Source organism: Rattus norvegicus (genome assembly GCF_036323735.1).
Source record: "Rattus norvegicus strain BN/NHsdMcwi chromosome Y unlocalized genomic scaffold, GRCr8 chrY_unlocalized_20, whole genome shotgun sequence".
Classification (NCBI taxonomy): Eukaryota; Metazoa; Chordata; class Mammalia; order Rodentia; family Muridae; genus Rattus; species Rattus norvegicus.
In genome coordinates, this window is record NW_026947379.1 from 388216 (window position 1) to 396360 (window position 8145).

Consider the following 8145-nt stretch of genomic DNA (forward strand, 5'->3'; position numbering starts at 1 on the left):
ACAACCAAACTAGATAGGAATGATGAAGGTAAGAAATGCATTCTGCCAGGAGCCAGATATAAATATTTACTGAGAGACACAGATGCAGCATGTCAAATACAGAAGTGAATGCTGGGACCAAACCAGAGATCTGAAAACGGACCTCTTGTTGGTACATTTTGAAAAGATTCGAAAAGCTGAAGGTGCTTTCAACACTAGAAGAACAACAATGCCAGTGAACCAGCGCTTTCTCATAATAGACCAATATAAAAAGAAAGTACATGGACTAACCTATGCCTTCAAATGCATATGTGGCAGAAGATGGCCAATTTGGGCAACATTGGAAAGAGAAGCCCTTGTACTCCCTACTTTGTCTCCCAGTTCAAGGGAATGCATTGCGGCAGAAAGGCTGATTTGAAAGAAGGAAATGGAATGCGTAGTAACCTTATGGGCAGGAAACTGGGAAAAGAAATAATATTTTAAAAGTAAGTATAGAAACATTCAGTTAAAAAATCAAATTTTGGTAAAAAATAAAAAAAGAATGATATAAAAGAAAGAGAGTTGCCAAGTAAGACATATTCATGCAGAAATCTGAAGTGTTATTCAGAATAATACAAGTGGAAAGACTGAGATGATGAAGTCTCAACTACAAGTACTTCCCTTTCCCAGATATCAGTGTCAGACACAAACTGCATTATAGGTATCCAAAGCATGGAGGAGTTTACTCAGAGCTAGATACTTCTTTTTCACTTCTTCCTTAGGACCTTTTATACTTGACAAAAAGAATGAAGGTCATGATGCCTAATGATGATGTCACTGAAAACTCTCATGGACTACCTGATGAACAACTTTCCTTACATTGACAAGATTCAAGTTTGCACTTTAATGGTATGTCTCCTGTGACACAGTGGAAACCATTATATATTCCTTCTCTCTAATTCACTAGTGGTTCTCGCTGATTCACTAGTGGTTACATGCTGTGGCGCTTGACATGATTGAAAAAGATTTAGGAACATGGAGAGTAGGAGATTCTCCTAGATAATATTTTTATTCCTAGGTTCATTCTTGTGACATACAGTTGAATTTTCTAGGTTTTCTCTGTTTCCCAATGACCAGTATTTTCCCTACAGATGTAAAATTGAATGAATATTGTATTTCAATTTCTTTTTTTTTATTAACTTGAGTATTTCTTGTATACATTTCCAGTGTTAGTCCCTTTCCCGGTTTCCGGGTAACATCCCCCTCCCCCCTACCCTTTTTAATGGGTGCTCCCCTTCCCATCCTCACCCCATTGCCGCCATCCCCCCAACAATCTAGTTCACTGGGGGTTCAATCTTAGCAGGACCCAGGGCTTCCCCTTCCACTGGTGCTCTTACCAGCTCTGGAAAAAAAAGAACTTAAATATCCTGTATTTCAATTTCTTATTGTAAATTCCTTGTTAGGGGACTTTGTAAATATTTCTCAATACACACAAAAATTCTGTTTCCAATACCATTTTCTGCAATGATATGGTCACAAATGGGGCCCAGCTATAGAGTAACTACAATAGTGTACATTCTGTGTACTTACCTTAAATGCTAATCTCCCAAATTCTTATTTTGTCGAAAAATTACCAGACATCAGGAAAGCAAAGGACAACATGGACTATTGAATTCTGTTTCTTGTCCCATTTGATATCTGTACTACCCTATCTAGCTTCCAATGTTCCCATGGCCAGACATGAGGGTTTAGGATGATTTACATGATTCTTTCTTCAGGCCAAACGTAAGATACCATATGATGTGCAGGGAAAAGGATGGCTTGAGGACCAGTTATACGTCTACTTCAGGGTTGGGGATTTAGATCAGTGGTAGAGCGCTTGCCTAGCAATACAAGGCCCTGGGTTCAGTTCCCAGCTCCGAAAAAAGGAGAAAAAATAAAGTTTACTTCAGTAGGTTCATAAAAACAGGGGGAGTCTCTTTGAAATTGTCATTTTTGAATTCTATATTCTTGACATAGTTGTTCAGAATCCATGTTAACTTTCCAATTAACTTCATAGGTTTAAGAGGCACCAAAGTACATATGTATACATCAGACAAAAAACCTAGATAAGATTGATGAAGGTAGGAAATACATTCTGCAAGGAACTGGGTACAGATATTTACTGAGAGACACAGATACAGCATGTCAAATACAGAAGTGAATGCTAGTAGCAAACCAGTGATCTGAAAACGGACCTCTTGTTGGTAAATTTTGAAAAAGGATTAGAAGAGCTGAAGGTGCTTTCAACCCCATAAGAACAACGATGCCAGTGAACCAGATCTTTTTAATACTAGACCAATGTACATAGAAAGTACATGGACTGACTTATGGATACAAATGCATATGTTGCAGAGGATGGCTTTTTTCGGCAACATTGGAAAGAGAAGCTCTTGTCATTCTTAGTTTGTCTCCCAGTTAAAGGCAATATCATGAAGCAGAAAGGTTGGTTAGAGTAGAAGGAAATGGAAAAGTTAGCAATCTTATGTGCAGGAAACTGGGAAGGGAAATAATATTCAAAATGTATATATAGAAACATCTCGGAAATCTGAAGTGGTAGTCAGAGTAATAGTAGTGGAACGACTGAGTTATTGAAGTCTCCACTAGAATCACTTCTCTCTCTCAAATATCAGTGTCAGACCCAAACTTCACTATAGGTATCCAAAGCATGGAGGAGTTTACCGTGAGTTAGGGACACAATACTTGTTTTTCCCTTCTTCCTTAGGACCTTTTCTTCATGAAAAAAAGAGAGGAAGCCCCGGGTCCTGCTTAGATTGATCCCCCAGTGAACTAGATTGTTGGGGAGAGGGCTGCAATGGAGGAAGGATGGGGAGGGGAACACCCAAAAAGAAGAGGAGGGAGAGGGGTTAGGGGGATGTTTGCCCGGAAACCGGGAAAGGGAATAACACTCGAAATGTATATAAGAAATAGTCAAGTTAAAAAAAAAAGAAAAAAAAAGAAAAAAAGAAAAGAAAAAAAAGAAAAGAAGAGTAAAGGTCATGACCTCTCAGGAAAACAACCGTGCCCTTCACAACACTTGGGTTTTGGAATAAAGGAATGAAGGATATAAACTCTCTAATTTCCAGGAACCATAAGAACAGGGAAGTTCATTTGCTTCTGAGAGCCTCACAGTTCCTTAGTCCCTTATGTAGAATGCTCAGATCAAGGCTATCTCTTCAGCAATACCACTCAACCCCTACCAAGGACTAACTGAGTTTTCCAAAGGACCATGTATTTCTTCCCTGTTTTTTATACCAAGATAGAAGGCCAGCTTCCTCCCCATTTTGTATCTCTTCATCCTCTTCATTCTTCCTCCGACACTAAGATTTACGGAACCAAAGAGGATAAACAAGGAGAAAGGGCAAAGAAAAATGCTTGAATTTCACTCAGAAGAAGGAATAAACTAATTAGAGGAGGCAGATGGAAGGAAAGGATTGGGTGCCTAAGGGGATGGGAAGGGAAATGTGGTTTGAGAATCATTTCTTGGGAGAGACGAGCAAGAGGGAAAGAGGGCCAAGAGAATAAACTGAAATCAGTGATAGTCCAGGGTGGGTGCTATATCTATGATTTACCAGCAATCTGGGATGGGTGAGGCTACACTGGTGTCCATGAGGGTGACTTTAGCTGAGACTCGTAACAGTGGGGATACAGATACTGAAATGATCACTTTCGGTAGCCACAGAGGACCCAAGGTGGAAGGATAAGGACCGAAACCCAGCCCCAAAATTTTGACCCAGAAATTGCCCCCTCTATAGGAAACACAAGGACAGAGATGGAAGAGGAAATGAGGGAATGGCCAAAGGATAAGTGGCCGGATGTGAGACTTATCCTATGAGCAAACCACAAACACTGACATTATTAATGGTCCTTTCTTATGTTTGCATTTTATGTTTATTTTCCTCTGCGAGGCTCCACCAAGGGACGACTGACACTGAAGCAGACGCGCACGGTCAAATATCAGATGGAGCTCTGTGAGTCTCACTGAAGAACTGAAGGAAGGACTGAGAGAGGTAGAGAAGCACAATGGTCACCACGTGGGTTCACTAAACCCGTTGCCTGTCTGTGGATCCTGTTCTCCTACCCGGGCTGCGTTTTCAGGACCTGCTGGGAGACAATGAATCTAGTCTTGCACAGACTTGATGTGCCCGAGGAGGGGATGTACCCAGAGTGGTCCTCTGCTCATTCAGTGTAGAATGGGAGAGGATAGGAGGAGGTACTATAAATGGTGGGAGCCTGGAGGAGTGTGGTTGACAGGGCAGCATTAAGAATGTTACCTGGTGAATATGTACAAACACTTTAGCAAGGGGCAAAGGCATGACATCATGGGGACGGGGGCATGGCATCATGGGGGTGGGGCATGACATCATAGGTTTGGGGCATGATATCATAGGGGTGGGTGAATGACATCATAGTGGTCGAGGCATGATATCATGAAGCTTAAGAGAAAAATAGATGAAACTAGAAAAAAAAATCAGCCCAAGAGGGAACTGAGACCTAGAGACACAAACATGGAAGGCCTTTACCTATGCATAGTATCAGCTGTGCGATTAATCATATTATATCTACAATCCACAAAGGCAGAGAGAACAAAGGAAAGGAGAAGGCCCGTGAGGGGAAAAGCATAGACCTATCTGAAAGGAAAAGTTGAACAGATTCTGTGAGTGAGTGAGGGCGACTGAGGACAGAAGCGGAGGGTCAGCGGGGAAGATGGAGGGATAGCGCGGTGCATAGAGAAACAGCCAGAAATAGGGAACATACGAGTTAATGTGGAAACTCGATGAAAACACTGATTAATTCATGGTGTCTAGAGGGCCACGTTCCTGAGGATTTAATCTGACAGAGAATGCAGAGTACGAACCTGCAATCCTTTGAAATCGAGCAAGTAGGACTTCAGGGTCGGGGATGGGGCACATTCAGTGGAGTCAATTTCTGAGGAGGTAAAATGGAGATCCCTGAACAACAGACTGATGCTGGGAAAGAGATTATAAAGATATAGCAAATGAGGGCTTCCTGGTACCTTAAACCTGCAACTGATGTAAATGCACAGGAAAACCCTTCCTGCACTCTAAGGTTTGGTTAGCCGTTGTTCACCCTGAGAAATTATACAAACAATGATAGTGTGTCCCTGAATACCTTCTAACAGAGCTGTGACACTGAAATCATTGGAAGAAACCATAATTCACTTTCACGCAGACCAATCTTCTGCTGGCTGAATGTTTCCTGGGTCCACTCCATCCTTTCACACCTGTTGTGCACCTGGACACTCTAGGAAGGAGACAAGAGATGAGTGTATGTCTGTGTGTGTGTTTGTTTGTATGTGTGTTTGTGTGTGTGTGTGTGTATCTGTATATTGGTTATCGTCTGTGTGTCTGTATTTGTGTATATGTGTGTGTATGTGTGTGTGTGTCTCTGTGTGTGTCTGTATGTGTTTTTGTGTCTCTCTATGTGTGTATATGAGTATGTGTCTGTGTGTTTGTGTATGTGTGTGTGTGTCTGTGTCTGTGTGTTTGTCTGTGTCTGTCTGTGTCTGTGTGTATGTCAGTTTGTCTGTCTATGTCTTTTACTGTGTTTCTCTGTGTATCTGTGTGCGTTACATGTGTGTGTGTGTGTTTGTGTGTGTGTGTGTGTGTGTGTGTGTGTCCGTCATGCATAAGCTAACCATCCTCACACAGACTGTCTGGATTGCTTTTATATTAAGGAGGTTGGCGAATGTTTCTCTTGTCCTAAAAGACCACTCTGGTTCTCAACTCTCTCTGTGAAGCCATGACAGGTTGAGTAATTTTCATGTGTGAGGAGTCTGTCCTATTGAAACTTGCTTTCTTGGATACAATATCACTTGAAAAACACATCTCAACATTTACTATCCTTATTCCGTGATCCCTTGAGGGGATTATTCCATTATTATTATTATTATTATTATTATTATTATTATTATTATTATTATTATTATTATTATTATTACAGGATTATTCCATCATATTGCTCTCTGCATTGTTACCAGTGTGCTAAAGTTCATTGACGTTAGGAAGAAAGATTTTGTTTCAAATGGGTCACATTGGATGGCCATGTCTTTGTTCTTGGAACTGAAAGATTTATTTGCATGCTCCCAGGATCAAATATATTAAAGTACAGAAAGTTCCTTGGTCCTCTACATGAGAGTGACACCAAATTATGGAGGAGTAAGACAGTTTTCACAATGTTTCAGGCTTTGGGGATTGGTAGACATTACATAGCCATCTTTTTATTCAAAGCAAGAATAGTCAAAATTATTAATAGAAGGCAGAAAATTTTAACAACATATTTTTGCTGGCTAATTTAAATTCCTGTATTGTATCTCTAAAGCATTATACATTCTCTCTCAGGTTCTTCTTGAAATTGTTTGAAGAAGTGAAAACTGGTATGTGTTTATTTGTTCACATTCATAAAGCATGGCCATTGCTCTAGTGATGGACAGATGGCACAACTTTTAAGAGGCAAACTGACTTTCTTCCCAAAGAAATAAATCTTCAACTTCATGGAGGCAGTTTCATTCTTAGGTACAAATGTTTAAAAATCCCTGAGAATGCTTCCTACAGCTATCATTTCCTGTATATTGTAATATCCTCGGAAATGGGTTTTCTCTTTGCATTTTGTTTCAAGTATTAAGATCTACAAGAAAGTTTTGATTGCGTGTATCATTTGGAGATGTGGTCTTTTTTTCTTTCCTATAGATGGATTCTGGGTTGTAGACTCTCAGGCATTTTATGATCCATCTCTCACAATAGGGGCTGCAAATGACATGACTCTTCATCAGGAATAAAGGAAAGAAGACAGGTAAAGTAATAGAGAACTCCCTGATGTATTTATCGCCTCTGAGTCTGAGATGACTGTTGTCATTAACTTGTATATATAAACTTTAACTTTGAAACAAAGTACACTCCCATGAGTTTCAGCCTTTGTACTTTTCATTGTGTAAATATTTGCAATAAAGATAGCATTAAAAGTAATAAAGTTGTGTGATGTGTATAACTCTTTTAACAGTTTCTCTTGTATAACTTAATAGAATATATAAATGCTTTTCCTTCATGGTAAATGTAATGAAGACAATGTCTCTTCTAACAATATATGTAGTAATTTTGACCTCTATAAAATTTAATATGTGCATAACTTGCCTAAACATCCACCGCAAATACTTATGGGATACTTTCTATACTTACTCAGTGTTTTTTCCTAAATATTGTGTTAAAATGCATTTAGCAGAATAGATATTGTGGTGGATGCAGGGAGGAAGGAAACTGAATGGGACGGGAAGTAGAGAAAGTAATGGGTAGGAGGAAATAGGTATAGTGGTTTTGCAGGAATTAGGTATAGTGGGTTTGGAGGAATTAGGTATAGTGAATCCATGGAAAAGGGAATGGAAAACACAAGTGTTGGGTGGGCATCTCTAGGAAGTGCCAGAGACCTGGGAAAGGCAAATCCCCAGGGTTCTATTGATGTGACTCTAGCACTGGGGATACAGATCCTTAATATGCCACTTCTGTAGACAGGCATGACTCCCAGTGGTGTGACAAGGAAAAAAAAACACCCACAGAACCTTCAATCCAACATGAACACAGCCTACAACATCTTCAGAGACAAAGATAGATACAGCAGACATGGAAGGAACATTCAACCAATGATTAGCACAGATTGAGACCTACCCCATGGGCAAGCACTGATCCCTGACACATTAAAGATACTCTATCATGCTTACAGACAGATTCCTAGCATAACTGTCCTCTGAGTGACTCCACCCAACAGCTGAGAGAAAGAAGTGTAAAGATTCACCACCAAACATTTGCTGGAGCTTGGGGAGTCTTTAAAAAAAATAAAAAACAGGTGAAGAATTGATGCCCAGTTGATATGAGCAACTCAACAGAAAGACCAATAGAGTCAACTCACCGGGACTCTTGGGGATTGCCAAAGACTGAACCACCAACCAGAGAGTGAACATGGTCTGACATTGAGCCCCCAGAACATAGGTAGGAAATGTGTAGCTTTGTCTTTTCACGGGTTTTCCCGACAATGCGTGTTGGCGTACCTGGAAGATGGAGCACCGATATTGGGATGTAAAGTGAGTAAATAAATAAATGAATTTTAAAGGCACATATATCCCATTTTACAGACAAC

The 8145-nt window shown here is 40.2% G+C and overlaps 1 long non-coding RNA gene across 1 annotated transcript; it reads left to right on the plus strand.

Annotated features, from left to right (window-relative positions):
* Positions 1–3724: 3724 nt before the first annotated feature.
* On the plus strand, positions 3725–6955 carry LOC134484639 (uncharacterized). Its single transcript, XR_010062165.1, has 3 exons — positions 3725–4007; positions 6360–6533; positions 6708–6955. It is a non-coding gene; the product is annotated as an uncharacterized LOC134484639 (long non-coding RNA).
* Positions 6956–8145: the final 1190 nt, after the last annotated feature.